Genomic DNA, 18,576 nt, shown 5'->3' on the forward strand with positions numbered 1-18,576 from the left:
GAGCTTCAGAGTGGAGCTTCAGAGTGGAGCTTCAGAGTGGAGCTTCAGAGTGGAGCTTCAGAGTGGAGCTTCAGAGTGGAGCTTCAGAGTGGAGCTTCAGAGTGGAGCTTCAGAGTGGAGCTTCAGAGTGGAGCTTCAGAGTGGAGCTTCAGAGTGGAGCTTCAGAGTGGAGCTTCAGAGTGGAGCTTCAGAGTGGAGCTTCAGAGTGCAGAGTGGAGCTTCAGAGTGGAGCTTCAGAGTGGAGCTTCAGAGTGCAGAGTGGAGCTTCAGAGTGGAGCTTCAGAGTGGAGCTTCAGAGTGGAGCTTCAGAGTGGAGCTTCAGAGCGGAGCTTCAGAGCGGAGCTTCAGAGCGGAGCTTCAGAGCGGAGCTTCAGAGCGGAGCTTCAGAGTGCAGAGTGGAGCTTCAGAGTGGAGCTTCAGAGTGCAGAGTGGAGCTTCAGAGTGGAGCTTCAGAGTGGAGCTTCAGAGTGGAGCTTCAGAGTGGAGCTTCAGAGTGGAGCTTCAGAGTGGAGCTTCAGAGTGGAGCTTCAGAGTGGAGCTTCAGAGTGGAGCTTCAGAGCGGAGCTTCAGAGTGCAGAGTGGAGCTTCAGAGCGGAGCTTCAGAGCGGAGCTTCAGAGTGGAGCTTCAGAGTGGAGCTTCAGAGTGGAGCTTCAGAGTGGAGCTTCAGAGTGGAGCTTCAGAGCGGAGCTTCAGAGCGGAGCTTCAGAGCGGAGCTTCAGAGTGCAGAGTGGAGCTTCAGAGTGCAGAGTGGAGCTTCAGAGTGGAGCTTCAGAGTGCAGAGTGGAGCTTACTCTCTGCTACGCACTCTACTCTCTACTACACACTCTCTACTACAGTCGCTACTCTCTACTACACACTGTACTACACACTCTACTACAGTCACTACTCTCTACTACACACTACTACCCACTCTCTACTACAGTCACTACTCTCTACTACACACTCACTACACACTCACTACTACAGCCACTACTCTCTTCGACACACTCTATACTAGACACTCTCTACTACACACTATCTACTACAGTCACAACTCTCTACTACACACTGTACTACACACTCTACTACAGTCACTACTCTCTACTACACACTACTACACACTCTCTACTACAGTCACTACTCTCTACTACACACTCTACTACACACTCACTACACACTCACTACTACAGCCACTACTCTCTTCGACACACTCTATACTAGACACTCTCTACTACACACTATCTACTACAGTCACTACTTACTACACTCTCTACTACACACTCTACTACACACTCTACTACACACTCTACTACACACTCTACTACACACTCTACTACACACTCTACTACACACTCTACTACACACTCTACTACACACTCTACATTACATACTCTACATTACACACTCTCTACTACACACTCTCTACTACACACTCTACACTACACACTCTACTACACTCTACTACACACTCTGCTACACACACGCTCTACTACACACTCTACTACACACCCTCTACTACTCTCTACTACTCTACTACACATTCTCTACTACTCTACTACACACTCTGCTACACACACGCTCTACTACACACTCTACTACACACCCTCTACTACTCTCTACTACTCTACTACACATTCTCTACTACTCTACTACACACTCACTACTTTCTACTACACTCTACTACAGACTCTCCACTCTCTACTCCACACTCTCTACTCCACACTCTCTACTTCAATCTCTCTACCTCAATCTCTCTACTTCAATCTCTCTACTTCAATCTCTCTACTTCAATCTCTCTACTTCAATCTCTCTACTTCAATCTCTCTACTTCACATTCTGTATTACACATTCTCTACTACACACTCACTACTCTCTACTACACACTCTCTACTACACACTCTACTACACTCTCTACTACACTCCCTACTACACATTCTCCTACACACTCTACTACACACTCTACTACACACTCACCACTCTACTACACACTCACCACTCTACTACACACTCACTAGTCTCTACTGCTCACTCTCTACTACACACTCTCTACTACACACTCTCTACTACACACTCTCTACTACACACTCTCTACTACACACTCACTAGTCTCTACTACACACTCACTACTCTCTACTACACACTCACTACTCTCTACTACACACTCTACTACTCACTTACTACTCTCTACTCACTCTCTACTACTCACTACTACTCTCTCTACTACTCACTATTACTCTCTACTACTCTCTCTACTACTCACTCTCTACTACTCACTCTCTACTGCTCATGACAATGCCATTTATTTATCTGTTTCCAAAACCAACACATAAATAAAACATTTGTCATTTACAATGCCAAAAGCGCTAACTTTTGCAAAGGCGAGACCGTTGCATTGTAAATGCTTGTTGTAATTGCATTTGAACCCCAGCCGCTATCCCTTACACTTAAGAAAAGGACAGGATGAGAATAAGCCACATGCATGCGGTGTCTCGGTCGTGGACTGAGGAAGTGGCCCAACCACTACTGGAGAAGAGTTGCGCTAGCCCTCTTGATATGGCCCCACAGATGGAGGTACGGGCCCTGGTCACATTGCCTTGACCCGAGAGATATTGTGCGTATGTGCAGGCCGTGGTCCTCACTGTTGTAGATGCCGCAGTCGAGTAAGCCAGGGCAGGCCGCTTGTGGCCATCTGGCGCTGACCCCAGACATGGACGACGCAGAAAGGAGACAAACTCAGATATGGAGTCATTAGGGAAACATCCTACCCTTGTTGCTGATGAGGCCAGGCACAGAGCGAGCAGGTGCAGGCCGTGCCCCTGTTAAGACCGCACAGATAGCATGCTGGGTCCTTATTCCTATTTCTCTGACCCCAGACGAGGAGTGAGCAGGTGAGGCCGCGGTCCTGTGACTGATCCCAGGCGTGGAGGGGCAGTGACCGTCCAGCAGTAGTGTGAGTAGGTGCAACCTTCGTTCTATTGCCCTGATTCCAGAGGTAGTGACTGTCGGCATGTGCAGGCCGGGATACTACTTCTGCAGGCCCCCACCGTGAAGAAGGGCCGACCCTCCCGCTGTTTGCTGACCCCAGCGATGGAGTAAGCAAGTGCAGGCCGTCCGTGGCTCTCTGCCCACCCCCCAGCGTGCTATTCCCGAAGATCGCGCGAGCAGGCGCCAGCTTTACTGCTGCAGAGCGCGGACACCAAGTGATGAGGTGAAGGCCGCCCGTGGCCTGTTGTTTCTCCCTTCGCTAAAAGGCAAAGGTCGCCGACGCTGCCCGTGCCTGGGCAGGTGCTCGCCCGCTTCCCCCCGGTGTCTTCCTCGCTCTCTCTTCCCCCCCGGTGTCTCCCTCGCTCTCTTCCCCTCGTGCCTTCCTCGCCCTCGGGCCCTGCACGCGCCTGGTGTGGGCCTGCAGGGATCTGTTTGGGTTTCCTTGCTGACGGTGTGTCCTTGTGGTACTCCTGCCACGTCTTCAGTGTGCGCCCGCACAGGGCGGGGCGCAGTCACAGCCATGCATTACGCCTGATTACAGCTCGCACCTCATGACCCGCCAGTGTTTACTCTCAGGCGTCGAGGCTGCCTGCGCTCGGGTGAGGCCGCCCCTCTTTTGGGGGAGGCCTCTGGGTCCCTCGGGAAAGGCTCCCCTGAGGTTGCGTTTGATGTCTCTTGGCTCAAGCCTCACTCACCCTCCTAGAAAGCAAAGATACGGGCTTTGGGCCCAGGTTATTCGGTCTCTTCCTCTACGGCATCCTGGGGCGGGGATGGATGGGCCCCCGGTTGTTGCCAGTGCCTGTTGGAGGCTTCGAAGCGCCCGTGATAAACTCCCTCCTACGCATCTTCTTTCCCCTTTGTAAGGTCGATCTCTCTTTAGGTTGCATGTTAGAATGCCTTCTGGGTGAAGCCTCCTTAAGGCTGGGAGTGAACAGCCCAGAGTTGGGATATTTGGTGGAGACCTTATTGAATATGTCAAAGCCCTACTAGCTGTATCCGATACATGAGCAACGATGACTTTGTTGTAAATCATTAGAAATAAAAATGTTTGAATTCTGAAAATATGAGACTGCAGTAAACATAGCTATGGTCTGTAGAAGGGATCGTGGTTTTCAGAGTGTTTCAATCTCTTCTATTCTTCCCGACGCTTTTTTCTGCAGTCTCTTACTATGTTAAACGTACCCTTGTTCTCGGCCTCCTTTCTGAAATCATCCAACTATCTCGCACCTTCTCTCTTTGCTCTTCTGCAACCTCTTGACACTCTCTTCTGCTTGTACCACCTCGCATCTCCTTCACTTCACCATCCCCTCACACACAACACGCCCATTTACCTGAAAGCACTATGTTTTCTTTTACTTTGGCTCTGTCAATATTTCGATACCTGTATCCCTCCTACGACAATTTTGCATAGAATTACAATTGCTACACGTGACTGTTGCTCTGTGTGATGTGGGGAGAGGTCCAGGATTGGATGAGTGTGTTCTGGACACCTTTATGAGCCACTGTCAGCACTGTGAGAGACTTGCACTGCCCTCAGCCTCAACTACAGAGCACTCAGTCGTGGCTCATTATAAACATCCACTCACATGGACACCGGTAGACGACTATATGCAAGAACATAATATCCTGGAAAAAGCAAGCACTCTTCGGAAATTCAAAATTTAGTAAGGCATGGGTAATGGTGACAGAGACCACACACTGACTAGATTATCTTATTGATTTTTACAGTCATTGTTCAGAAACCGATCAGTGTTTTTCCCTGTAAAGCTAGGGACATAACGTCATAGGGCCTGATACGGACCTGTTTGAAGGGCAGGTTTTAATTACTGATGGGTCTAAGAACCGGAGGGACCGGCTCCACTTAAAGCCCTGACATCTCCCATGCTAGGGCTGAGGAGCACAAAGGATGTGTGGCTCACTCCTGTATTCAGCCTCCCCCTCCCCGCCTCTTTTACAGTCAGGGGCCTGTGGGATGCTTGTGAGGCTCGCCAGATCCAGGCTTTACGAGAATGGAGCGCACGGGGAGACCCAGGGGACTCTGACTGCGCCCTCCCTATGTATGCATGGGATGAAGGGGCTGGGGAGGCATGGAACCTTACTGGAAGCAGCCTCTATCTATGGAGCAAAGGGCTGGGAGGAGGTTTGCAGACACCTTTGCGTGGCAAAGGTCCTAGCAGAGGCCTGGGGACCTCACTGGATTCAGCCTTCTTTGTAAGAAGTGGGGGAGACGTGGGGGGGGGGGCTTGGAAACCCCTGCAGCCGGCCTACCCTTGTATAGGCTGAGGGGCCGAGAGCGGCTTGGAGCCTTGCCTAATACCTTCTCTCCCTACAGCGGGAATGGGCTTGGAGGAGGCTATGGACCGTGCAGTCTTGCCTCCCAATGAGGGGACGAAGTCCCTGGTGTTGGTTTCTACCCTACTGGGTCTGGCTAGCCTCTTCCTCTGTAAGAAGGGAGGTCGTGGAGACGCTTTGGGACATTGCTGCGTCCTGCCTGTGGTGTCTTTAGGAGACAGAGGGGCGGCGTGAGGCTCTGCTAGGTCTCCCCTCTCGGTGTGAATAAAGAGCCCCGAGGGTTTGGGGCTCTCCCTGCTTCCGGCCGTCCCCTCTATGACGTAGAAGACCCGGAAGATGCCGGGGGTCCTGCCTGGATGTGGCTCCCCTCCCGCCTGGAGCACCTTCGCCTGTTCTTGACATCCTGCCAGGGCCGGCCTCCGGTGAATTTCCAGAACAATAGCGCTGCGTGTGCGGCTGCGACCGGCCTCCTTCCTGCCACACCCGTGAGCCTGTGGAAACAGAGGAGCGGCAGCTGCCGGCCGTGAGCAACACCGGGCGAGGAAATCCGGGACTCGGACCCGCCAACTGAGAGGGGCGTCTTTCAAGTCCCAGGCGCAGCGGCTCTTGTACCTGTCCATCGAGCCCGGCGGTTTCCATCACCTGCACGCTTCTTGTCCCCCGGGGCCCCTGCTGCACGGGCTCAGAAAAGATTCCCTGCGAGCTGCTGCTTGTTCTCTCCCGCCGTGCCCCGGGACACTCGCCAGTTTTACTGGGGAAGTCAGAGGCCTAATGTTGCACTAAATTGTTGTTTAAGGATTTGGGGGGCGTTACATTTAAATGGGGGTATTAGGTGGATGGACCTTCATGAGATGTATTGGGAACAATCGGTAGCTTTCACTAAGTCCACACCAAAGCAGTGCTTTAAATGGGCCGGTACTGTCGGTACTGAGTACCGGCACTTTTTTTATTTTGAGACGGACTGTACCAGCACTTCTCAAGAAAAATGTAATACTTTTAATTGCTGAGTTTCCACACTTTTCAGAAACAACCAGGTACTCTGGTTCAGAGTACGTGCACTTCTATTTTTCCATTTCGAGCACTGCACCAAAGTAAAGCTGCTGATGAGACATCAGACTGGCATAAACTCGATACTCACCAGGAAGAAGGAGGGCAGTGGGTACAAGGAAGGTACGATAGCAATAGTTCTGAACCTTTAAAGAGAAAGCTCGACTAGAGACTAGATTAAAGCTGGAGCCATCAGGCAGATTCGAGCTGCAGTGCCGAAGAAGCTAGTGGAAACCTGGAGACGGGGAGGAGGATACATTGTCAAAAAATATGGAAAGCTGCAAGATCCGAGACAGACCCGGGCAAAAGTGCTGACTGTGGGGACAGTAGGGGGCTTGGGAATGGGATCTGGCACGGACAGAAGCAGCAGTGCTGGCAATCTTTTTGATCAAGTGGGAGCAGTAGTGCTGGGAAAGCTGGAAGTATATGGGGTGCAAAATGAATAGAAGGGATAAGAGCACCTTAGAACTGCTTCTGTGGGGTGAAGGGCCTGAAGAAGGATTGGGACAGCCGAGACCAGGGACAGGCTGGAGCAACAGTGCTCAGAAATCAAGGGAAAGGGTGGAGGCTGGGTAAAGACATTGAAGTGCAGGGAAAGCCAGAGACGTGGAATAAGCAGGAACAAGAGTGCTGAGAAAACCAGGAGCGAAGCTGGAGACCAGGGGAAGGCGTTGGTCTTCACAATATAGAAAGCTGGATAGCGGATGAAGATGGCACAGTCATCTTTGAAAAGAAGGGAGAAGCTTGAAGCCAGGGTAGGACAGTGAGTGCATAAAACAGAGACAAGGGGGAAACTGAAGGTCGGGGGCAGGGATTAGAAGTGCTGCTGCAAAGTCTATGGGAATGCTGGAGACACCATGGCAAGAGGTTGATGTACTGAGTACAGACACCACCATCTCTCATTCGGTGCACTGGTATGCACACTCAACCTAGAATGGTTGTTATGCACATTTTTACAGTGCTAAATCCCTTCTGGCTCAAGGGACCGCAAACCCCTTGAATCCGCCATTTCTTATCCTCACAGGTCACTGTCTGGAAGAACCGAGTGCATTGAAGGAGTTGCGCATCGACAAATAGATTCTTTGAAGAATACAGCAATTAAGCAAAATAAGCATGGGGAAAGTTGGAGACATAGGACATTCTGAAGCAATAGGGCTGCGAAATGAAGGTGAAAGTTCAAGACAAGGGAAAAACATCAGAGAGCACCAAATAGAAACATGGAGGATGAAAGTTGACGCTGAGGTGGCGGTGTTGCAAATGTAGGTTTTGGTTGTTGGAGCTGTACAATATGGTGAATGGTGTTAGAAGGAAGCACACTGTTGGTGTATAGTCGTCTGAGATGGATAGGAGTACTGAAAATGGCAAGTATGCTCAGCGGTCTTGTTACTCTTCACTGTGGTCAAGCAGAGCCGATAAAGGCCAGCATGACCACTGGTGTGTGAAAAAGCCATATGATTCTGGGTGTAGTGTTTGGTAAAGTGATGGGTGTCTATTACTGTTGGCATGGTTGTGGATTTTAATCATAGCTGACATGATGAAGTGTGTTCATTGTGGCTGTTCTGATTTTGAATGTTAATTGTGCATTGTAATGGTCTTGGTTGGACATGGTGACTGGCATGGTTACAGGGGTTCGTCGTGGTTGGTATGGTCATGGGTGTTTACAGTAACAGGTTGGGTTACCTGCGGTCTTCATGGCTGATGCGGTTGTAGGTGTCTATAATGGCTGGACTAGTGACAGGTGTTCAATTCGGCTGGTATTCTGCATGTTCATAGTGCCTGGTATGGTTGCAGGTGTTGATCATGGTGTAATCACGGTGTGCATTGTGGCTGCTATGTATGTTCACTGCTGTTCATCATGGCTAGAAAGTTCATGGGTATTCATTGTAGCTGGTGTGCTTACTGGCGTTTGCAATGACTGGTATGGTTACAAGTCTTCATCGTGGCTGCGTGTCGATAATGGTTGTATGGTAATTGCTGTAACAGGGCTGATGTTAATGGGTGTTTATTGTGGCTGTTATGTTTGAGTCCTTAAGGTAGCTGTGTGGCTTGTGCTTGTTCTCCCTCCAAGTGACTTTTGCCAACTAAGCACTTAATATCTGACAACAAACCCACGGACAAGGCAAAATACGTGGCACTTGGTAGCTATTAGATTACACTAATCTGTACTTTTCCCTTCTCTCCTAAGCGCTTTAGGCGGCTTCAGAGCTGTAATAGGAGCTTTATATGCAACTAACATAACTAGCTCAAACCCACCAACTTAGTTCTAAGATATACCTCTTCACCAATGCAGATGGTCAATGCAGCTCTCCTTAAATGTGACACGAAGAGCAGAGATACCGAGCACAGCTGTCTGCTCGCCTCCTTTCCAGTGTGCACGATGCTAACTGTGCATTAAATTTCCCCGAAATCTAATATGACATGCGTTTGCTTGCTTATGAGAAATGTGCTCTGGATTGTTTTCATTGTGTGTGATTGTTACTCACACTCCTGCAGGGGGCGCTCGCTGACACTGTGTTTAAGAGAGCACATTAACTGGAAGTGCAACCGCAGCCATGATGCGGCATAATTTCAGTAAGTCCAATCAGAGGCATCAAAACCTGGAGCTGTTTGACTTTTTGGCAGCACTATCACGGCGTAAAGCTGCTCCGTGCCTCTCCGATGTTCATGGCTATTTAGTTTTATTTTATTTCTTTTTACTATAGCTTCCCATTGGAATACTCTCTCCACAACGGCTTCCCATCGCACACATCTTTTCTTTTCAAAAGGATCTGCTTTCAGTTTGTCTAATTTGGAAGCAACCCCAGAGGCTGCACTGCACGTCGGTGCGTCCTGCGTGCGCATAACTAGAGAGCAGTAAAAGACTCATTTGAGAGAGCGAAGCTCGCAATACATTGTGGTGTGCTTCCTGTGTCCCCGTATGTGTCTCTACGGCTCTACCTTGCCCGGACCCTATAGGCATTCACGGTGTAGAAATACCAGCACACACCACATTTGACTTTAAATGAAACAGAGGTCCCTGTTTTTTCTGAACACATTCTGTTTCAAGGACTGTTTCTGCTCCATGAACGTCTGTGGTACAGCCGAGCCTGCCCTTTCCAGCCCAGTGAGAGATTTCAGATTAGGCAAAATGTTTTGAAACCGTCAAGGACACAGAACATGCCCTGCTTTTGGAAGGCATGTCTGTCGCCAGCCCGGGGGTGGTAGACAAACATTGGCACTTGACCTTGGCGGGCTTTACTCGCTCTATTGAGTTGTATTTTCGTGTCCCCTTTGGTTGCGGATATGTTGCTGCTCATTCCTTTGAAGGCTTGGCTGGTAGTAGTTGCTGTGGTGAGTGATATGTTGGCAAATGGCAGGTGCAATGTTAGGTCGTTGTTGGTAGAAAGGTGTGCCGACAGCAGGCTTTGTTGGGTTTAATGACTGGGGACTAGGTGGAGAAGCGTGGCTCAGTGGTTAGAGGCGGCAGACCTGGAAGCTGAGATTGGCTGTGGACCAGGGTTCGATTCCCCACCTCGGCGGGTCTCGGGCTCAAAAATTCCAAGGACTCGACAATTCTCGCTCCGGTGCCTACTCGACTCATGGGGTCACACTCTGCGACTCTGGGCAATAGCTTGCTTAATCTCCACTACGGCCCCTCGCGGCGGGATGCCTGGCTTTCACCTTGTGGATACCCTGCCGGGGTATCTCACAGGGGAATACCAGGACGGGTTCCCTAAGCAAGCGCCTTGATGCCTTCGGGTGATACGTGCGCTATATAAGTCTCAATACATTTACATTTACATTTGGGGATAAGTAGGCCGCAGATACATTTTCTGCTTCAGGGGTATGTGGGAAGATAGCTTGGCCTTCATACCTCAGTCTGAACAGGGTACATTGACCTGACAAGATCTTTAGAAGGTAAATTGATGCAGAGTATATTAGATAAGCGATCACTGACTGGATTCAAAAACACAGGGCCCAGTGTAAGGTATATTGGCTGTGATATATCGGTAGATTGACAGTGGGTACACAGACTATGGGTGCATGGGAGGCGGGGGTCACCAATGAAGATTATCTTGGTGAGGTCTTCCTTAGCGACAGATGCGCTATGCTAGTCAAGGGTGCATTGGTTGTGCATGTTGAGTGGCAGGTGTATCGGTCGAGATTTTGTGGTCAAAGGTTGTGTTGTCTCAAGGTATGATGCTCAAGGGCATTTTGATGAAGGAGAGTTCTCCAGTGGAGGTTACGTTGTCAGTCATTGGCATTGATTATGGTAGCAGAAGACACAGTTCCTGAGGGTGCAGTGGGGATAGGTATGCTTGCGTAGGGCATGTTGCAAAGGCTATGTTGGTGAAAAGTATGATGATGTAGTTAATCGGTGCACTGCCTGTGGGTGCATTGATCATGGCTGTAAGGTGAAGAACATCCCTGAAGGCTATGTTAGAGGTTTGATGTTATGTTTGTTAGTGGGTATTATTTTGGCCGCAGATACTTTTGTTGCGCTGGTAGGGGCACGTTGTTAAAGTGTATTGACAGTGGATTTTGTCAGCTGAGGGTGAGTTAGTGAGGGTTCAGTGGCAGTGCAAACATTGGTTATTGGTCCATTGGCAATAAACACCTTGAAGGTGCATGGTTTGTAGAAGGTACTTTGAGGGGGGGTATGTTGGTGGAGGGTAGTTGGCTGTGGAGGTTAATCAGACAACATTACTGTCTCATCCACTCTCTCGGCGACCTGAACCCCAACATCTCTAAAAGACGGTGGCGTTGCCTTTAATTATTTGACTGCTACTGAACTTCGGAAACCATAAAGCATTTGAAGTTTTTAGTGAAAGGGCTCTTGCTTCACCTGCAGCGTCACTGATAGATCCCCCTCCCCCCATAAAGAGATGACTATCTGCTTAGAGGTTGGCGAGCTCACAAATAGGGCGGGCCGAGCCAAGGGACTGGCTTGGCTCTGCATAAATCATACAACAAACATCATTGATGATCTCTTTTCAAATGCAAAAAAAGTGAATTTATATTAGGATGTGGAATTTGGTCTATGATAGTGTTTAAGCATAAACTTAGAACCATTTCTGCCCCCACCCTTGACTCTGCCACTATCGAAATATGAGGCAAGACAGTTGTCATGTGAACCCATTACGTGGCCCAGATTCTTATATATAATAACCTATTAAGTCAAACACAATATGATTTGTAGAGCTGGTATTCTGAGCTAAGGTATTTGATTGCGTGTGTATATTCTATAGTGAAGATAAAGGAGGATTGGTAAAATAAAATATTTGCTTAAGATCACAACAATATAGTTAAGCAGGGAAAGCACGAGTAATCCAGGTTTTCTAGTTTCACTTGGCACAAATCGGCCGCAAAATAGATATCTTTTTGTCTGTCCCTTTTACCTCAAATTTTAATGCTTTGTTTCTACCTCTTTACGAATGAGGCTAGCGCGAGGGTGGCAAGCAGAAGGCGCATGAAAAGCTCGGCTCGTAATGGGTTCGAGGTTCCAACGGGACCTCAAGCGGAGTCAGAGCGAGGCCTCAGACTCGAGCCTGGCTCGTGCTTTAAATGAACGCCCACTCCTAGACCTTCCGTCCTTCACTGATGGTTCCTGGAAGTCAAAGAAGATGATCACCGGCCTATCCCTTCTTGACCATTCAGACATTTGTGAGCAAAGGAGAGCTGTGGTTCCTCCTGTTTGTAAAGGGTCACTTATACATGTGATTCTTTGTTCCACTTATTTATAGAACATGTGTCCACTCTGATATTCCAGGAGCTTGTTGCTGTCCCTGGGGACCTTCCCAAGTGGCCTCTAGTTGTCAGTGGCGGTCCTTTGTCCTTGAACACATTAGACCTGTCGTTGACTCGGAAGGTCACTTGTCCCTGACCAGCGTTATTGCCGTGTGTACAAAGTGAGCCCTGCAGGGGTATGTTAGGGGCATTCCCAGTTGCCATTTCCCCTGCCTTGTTGCGTCTCAATCCGTGTAGAAAGTCCTTGTCTGACCTACGTGGTTTCGAAACCAGTGTGCCCAGCCAGTGAAGCGAGCTGGCCCCTGGAGTGTTGCATTATGTATTAACGTTTATTTCCTGATCAGCTGAAACAGACACGCTGTACAGAGGTTGCATTAAACCAGCCCAGTGCCTCAGCGATGGGTGGGAAGCGAGGGAGAGGGTGCAGAGTGAGGCACCGGCGGCAATTAATGCACTTGCACTGAACATTTGATGTTCGCTTCCAGGGGGATCCAAGTCGCTATCTGTGAGGACATAGCTGCAAAATGGCCTCATGTCACGTTTGGCTACCTCTGCCAGTGCTGGCCTTTTAGCTAACAAAACGTTTCGTACTGGAACCTGGAGTTGGCTCCGAAACTTAGGAGGCCTGCAGATTTTGTTTAAAGAACCAGGTCTGGCATAAGACAGCTGCATAGAGGCGACAAGAGGAGGCACCGAGAGTGGAGGGAAGAAGGAACCTGCAAGAGAGTTCAAGCAGGCAAAGGGGTGGTGTTTGAGGGTCAGGTTTAGGATGCCCACGCCTGGAGCAGCTCATTACATTGCAGGTTCTGACGTGAAATCCTAGCATAGACCGTATGTCTGGCTGAAAAGACAGGACGGACTGAAGCTGTCGCACGTGGCATAGAGGCCTCTCCGCAGCTAGGTGCAGTGTGCATCCATGATCCAGAAGGCACAGCATCAGGACCAGTGGTGTAAGGGGGCCACAGAGCTCCAATTGTATTTGCCTTTTAATACTCAATAACGGGGATTAGAGGCCCATTTCTTTGCTTTCATCAGGGCACAAGCCCTCAGTACTTTAAATGGGAGGAAGAAGGTGGGAGATGTCTCTAAAAGGGATGTACGACATTACAACGCATGCTTTTACATCGCATGCTTTTACAACGCGAGTTTTACAACGCATACCATTACAACGCATAGTGCTTTGGGGCGCTGGATAGTGAATTATTTAATTTACTATTCCAACTCCAGTCCCCGTGGATAGTAGGGAAGGTGTTGGATAGTAAATTAAATATATTTCCTATCCTAGAGCGCCCCCCAGCGCAATGCGTTGTAATGGTTTGCGTTGTAAAAGCTGCGATGTAAAAGCATTGCGTGGTAAAAGTTGCGTTGTAAGTGATGTTTCCCCTCTAAAAGGTACGGGGCCAAAGAAGCATAACTCTGGGGTGTTACAGAGGTCCATGTGACCTAGGTTCTGGGCCCCTCTTCAGGGTGGCACAATTCAGCCTTAAAGATATGAATATCTGAGAGATGGGAGAGTCTCCGGGCCCTCTCGCCCCTTTCTGCAGGGGGGTGCCATCATTTTGCGTAGACCATTGTGTGACTAGGAAGCTTTTCCAACGAGTATGACCTATGTAATTCAGGATGTGGCTTAAAATATATAACCTAAAATGTGGAGCTTTCTTACAGTGTGCCACTTCACCAGTATTTGGGTACCGTTTTCTGAGTTTTCTGTTACTGCAGACAATCAACCATAAACCAGTCAAAACTACCGGCTTTGTAAAAGCCTGTTAGTTGTAGTGTATAAATAAATATAATGATTTTGATGTAAATAATTATAATTGAACATTTTTCAATTCTGAAACATGCGAATGTAAATTAAAAATTACCAAGCTATGCGGAAAGGGTTGTTTGTGATGGTCCGATTATTCAATCAGTCCCATTCAACCTTTCACAACACTTTTTTCTACAGTCTCTCACTTTGAAAGACACTTGCATCCTTTTTCTCCCCTTGTCTTCCTGGAATCCTCTATCTGATTATCTCACACATTCCTACAATTACAAGTGACACATATGTGACCATTGCTCATGCAGTGAGGGCAGGGATTGGATCTGCATGGTGTTTGCAGACCTTTGCGACCAACTGACAGGCACTGTGAGAAACTTGCACAGCCTTAAGCCTCAACTTCAGAGGTCTCAATCGTGCGCTGCCATAAACGCCCTCCCACAACCTGAACTCCCTCAGACACCTGCCGTGCATTCAGTACAAGATATGCTCTATGCAAGAGTCCTGGTTACAAGAACCAAAGTACAGACATCTTTAAAAAAAAAAAACTAAGTATTCTTAGGGAATGCAATTGGAAGTGAAATGTAAACAGGTTTTCCATCGCTACATGGAATACCTTAATTGTCTTTACAATCAATATTGAGAAATTGATTAGTATCTTTGCCAGTAAAGACAAGGAAATTAATACAAAGCCTGATAGGGACCCGTTTCAGTGTCTGTTTTTAGTTACTGGAGATGAATGTTTGATTCATTCAGCATTCTGTCCATCATTTGTTGCTGCAGCACTTTTCACCGTAAGTGGGATGGTTATGCCCAGACGTGGGTCCCTTGCTTGCTGTGCCATTGGATTCAAGCTAGCCTGGCTGATATGGGGTGTTTCCCTGAAACAGGTCCCAGGATGCTTGTTTCCGATCCTGGGAGGACCTGGCTAGGCAGTTTGGGCTGGACTGTTCCCATGAGGAACAGGGTCAAGACTGATTTGCATATGGCTGGGTCCAAACTGGGGTGGCATAGTGAGCAAAAGAACGATGGATCAAACCCAGATCTCTTGTTTGGGGGTGAATGTTTGATTCATTTAGCATTCTGTCCATCATTTGTTGCCGCAGCTCTGTTAGTTACTGGCAGATCTGATTAAGTACGAATACCAAGCCTCTGTCAGTTGGATTGCAACTTGGCCAGTATTTTTCTGGTCATTATCTTCATATCAAATCGGGTAAAAAAAATAATCAGGAAAATCATTCAAATTAGGTGTTTTCTTGCTTTTAAAATATAAACTTAAAAAAAGCAAACAGATGAAAATGCATGAAAAATGTTAATTTTGTCGACACAATTTCAAAATGTTTTTGAACCTTATAAAGGCAGAATTAATATGTTAAGAAAATAATTCCGAGACTGTTATACAAATTGTTATTCCAGTAACCAGTCCTGACACTTCCAGAACCACAAAATAAGCGAAATTGGCCGGCATTTTTTTTGAAAAAGATAGCATGCCTACACGACCATTGATGCAAAACCAATTTTCCTTGTTTTGCCTCTGCACTTGCTTGTCCCAGGGCTGAGGAATGTTGCCCTGCTGCATCTGGGCTGTACTTGTGCATGTTTGAAGGAAGCCTGCCTTGCTGCCATTAGGCTCTACTCGTCTCCTTTGTGAGAAGCTTGTCTAGGCACTTCTGGTTGGTACCTTTTATGTATTTCAAAAGAAGCATGCTCTGATTATACTAGTGCTTCAACTGTCTACTAGGTGAGGGAAGCTTACGCCGCTGTTCCAGGCACTCCATCCAACTTCTGAACTGTACTTGTTCGCTCTGTGAAGCAAGCTTTTCCTGCTGTGCCTGGGCTCAACTTGCCCCTCAAGTGAAGCAACTGTGCACTACTGCTATATGTGGTGCACCCGTCCCTTGAGTAAAGGAAGCTTGCACTGCCATATTTGGACCTCATTTTACATGTGTATCCCCTTCTGTGCTGTGCCGGTCACATGTCTGAAGGAAGCCCGCCTTGCCACTTCTAAGCTTTGCTTGTTCCTAGAGCAAAGAAAGATCCCACTGGTGCTCTTTGGCAGTACTTGATCCTCATATAAAGGATGCTTTCTCTCCTGCGTCTAGATTCTGCATGTCCGTCCTGCAAATGAAGTATGCCCTCCTGCTTTGTGGTGCATCTTTCCCTTGAGTGTTAGAACCTTGTTATGCAGCTTCTGTGCTGTACCTGCCCACACTAAGAAGGGTCAAACCTTGCTGCTCCGGGCTGTACTTGTACCATGTGCGATGGAAGCTGATCCTGTTGCTACATGAGCTACTACCTGTCCCGTCCCGAAAGGGAGCTTGTCCTCCTGCTTGTTGGATGTACTTGTTCCTCATCTGAAGGATGCTTAACCGTCTGTCTGTTCCTCGTGGGATGGAACATTGCCCTGGAGCTCCGTGGGCTTCACCGGTCTCTTCTGTGAAGGAAGCCTGTCCTGCTGCTACCTGAGCTTTGTCTTTCTTCTCTCTGTAGGACACTTACCCTGCTGCCATTTGTTCTTCAGGAAGATGGTGTGCCCTGATGCTGCTTGGATATACTTGTCCCACATGGAAGAAAGCTTGATCTGCTGCTTCAGGACTGTTCTTCTTTTTCAAGTGACTGAAGTGTGCCCTGGTGCTACATATGCTTGTATTGTATTGCGACTTATATAGCGCACGTATCACCCGAAGGCATCAAGGCGCTTGCCTTGGGAACCCGTCCTTGCTTTTCCCTGTGAGATAACCCCTACTGGGTATCCCCAGGGTGAAAGCCAAGCATCCCGCAGCGGGTGGGCCGCCGTAGTAAAGATTAAGCAACTATTGCCCAGAGTTGCAGCGTGGGACCCCATGATTAGAATAGGCACCGAGGCGAGAATTATCGAGTCCGTGGACATTTTGGGCTCAGGACCCTGCCGCGTCGGGAATTGAACCCTGGTCCCGGGCCAGACCTCTGCTTCAGGGTCTGCCGCTCTAATCAGTGAGCCACACTCCTATGCTTCACCTATGTCTATTGTCAACAAAGCTTGTCACCTGCTACATGTGCTTCCCTCTGTTGCCTCTGCAGGAAGCTTGTGGGTTATTCTGGCCAACCGCATGCAGGAAGCTTGCATTGCTGCTGCCACTGCCTCAGCTTTTCTATGTGTGAATGAATCCTCCACTCTCTCATCTGGGCCGTACCTGTACGAAATCTGTCCTGCTCCTACCTATGCTTCATCTGTAGGACGGAAACTCTCCCTGCTGCTGCATGTTCAGCCTGTTATCCACATGACAGAAGCTTGACCTAGTACTGTGTGCTTCACCAGTCCACCATGTTATGGAATCTGGCCTGTACTTCTGCCTCGTGTGAAGAAAGCGTTTCCTGCTTTGTCTGGGTTGCATCTGTCCCTCATTTGAGTAAGTGTGCCGTACTGCTACAGGTTGTGCACCTATCTCCTCTGCGAAGAAAGCTTGTCTTGCAGTATTTGGGCTGCATCCTACATTTGGATCGCCTTTCCCATGTGTAGGAATCCCCCTCAGCTGCTTCGGTGCTGTGCCAGTCGTCTGTGAAGAAAGCTTGCATTGCTACTTTTGGGCCATGCCTGTCGCTTGCGTGAAAGACGCTTGCCCTGTGTCCCTAGTGTAAAGGAAGCCTGCAGAGAGGCTTTTTGGCTGTACTTGTTCATGATGTAAAAGAAGCTTGCCCTGCTGCATCTGGCCCCTGCTAGAAGGGAGCTGAACGTGCTGCTACTGGGTAATTGTCACTCGTGTGGATGGAGTCTAACCTGCCACTTCTGCCCTGTAACTGTACCTTATGTGACAGAACCTTGCCGTGGGTCACCGGCTTCACCTGTCCCCTGAAGGAAGGAAGCTGATCCTGCTGCTACCGAGCTGAATTTGTCCTTAGTTGGCTGGGTGCTTTCCTTCTGGGCTCTCCGCCCCCCTCTTTTGAATGAAGCGTGTCCCCTGTGTTAATGAAGCTTGCCTTGCCGCTTCTGACCTGTTCTTGTCCGGCATGTGAAGGAAGCTCGGCCTGTGCTACCCGTGCTTCCCCGGTCCTTTATGTGACGGAAGCTCGCCCTGTCCCCTTTGGCCGGCACTTGTCACTCACCTGTGTGAAGCAAGCTTGCCCTGTTGCCTCTGAGCTTTACTTGTCTCGCAGTGATTGAAGCTTGTACTGTTGCTGTGTGTGTTTTAACTGACCCACATGTGACTGGAGTTTGGCCTGAAGTTTCTGGAGTTTAATTGGACATTTTACCTGCTACTTCTGCACGTTTATAGTTACCGGGATCCGAACGTAGGCCGGGCCCCGAAACCCCTCACCTGCAAATAGGACCGACTGTCAATCAATCCCCACGGAAACAATCGTAGAAACCAAGAGGGCGGCGGTGCGCGTGGGTGGACACCTGCTACCATGCGCCGCACCTAGGCGCCTCGGATCAGAACACTGACAGCCATTGAAATGCAATTATATCAGAGGAACATTGTTCTCCGCGATACTATTTCGGTCTCCTTCGCCCTCGTGTCCTCCCTCCCAGTGCTTCCTTGTCATTATCTCCACGTGGTTGTCCTGCGCAATTGTGGTCTGCGAGGAGGAGGGGCGCGCGCCAAGGCCCTGCTTTGACGTTCAGAGGCAGACACCTCCGTGACGTGTCCTCCCGCCAGCTGAGCCGCTCGTGCTTCGCTTGTCCTAATTACAGGACACGTAGTTAGGAGAACGCTAGGCTGGTGGCAGCTGCCTGGCTCTCTTGGGGAACTTTGTGGTACACTACCAATACGCGCAGCAAAGGACAGCAACTGTTGGCGCTCTG

At 48.9% G+C, this 18,576-nt stretch overlaps 1 protein-coding gene across 1 annotated transcript in view; it reads left to right on the top strand.

Annotated features, from left to right (window-relative positions):
- NHSL3 (NHS like 3) overlaps window positions 1-18,576 on the top strand; it is a 336,808-nt gene that overhangs the window by 19,762 nt on the left and 298,470 nt on the right. The window lies entirely within an intron of this gene.

This window comes from Lissotriton helveticus, chromosome 3_1 (assembly GCF_964261635.1).
Source record: "Lissotriton helveticus chromosome 3_1, aLisHel1.1, whole genome shotgun sequence".
Lineage (NCBI taxonomy): Eukaryota > Metazoa > Chordata > Amphibia > Caudata > Salamandridae > Lissotriton > Lissotriton helveticus.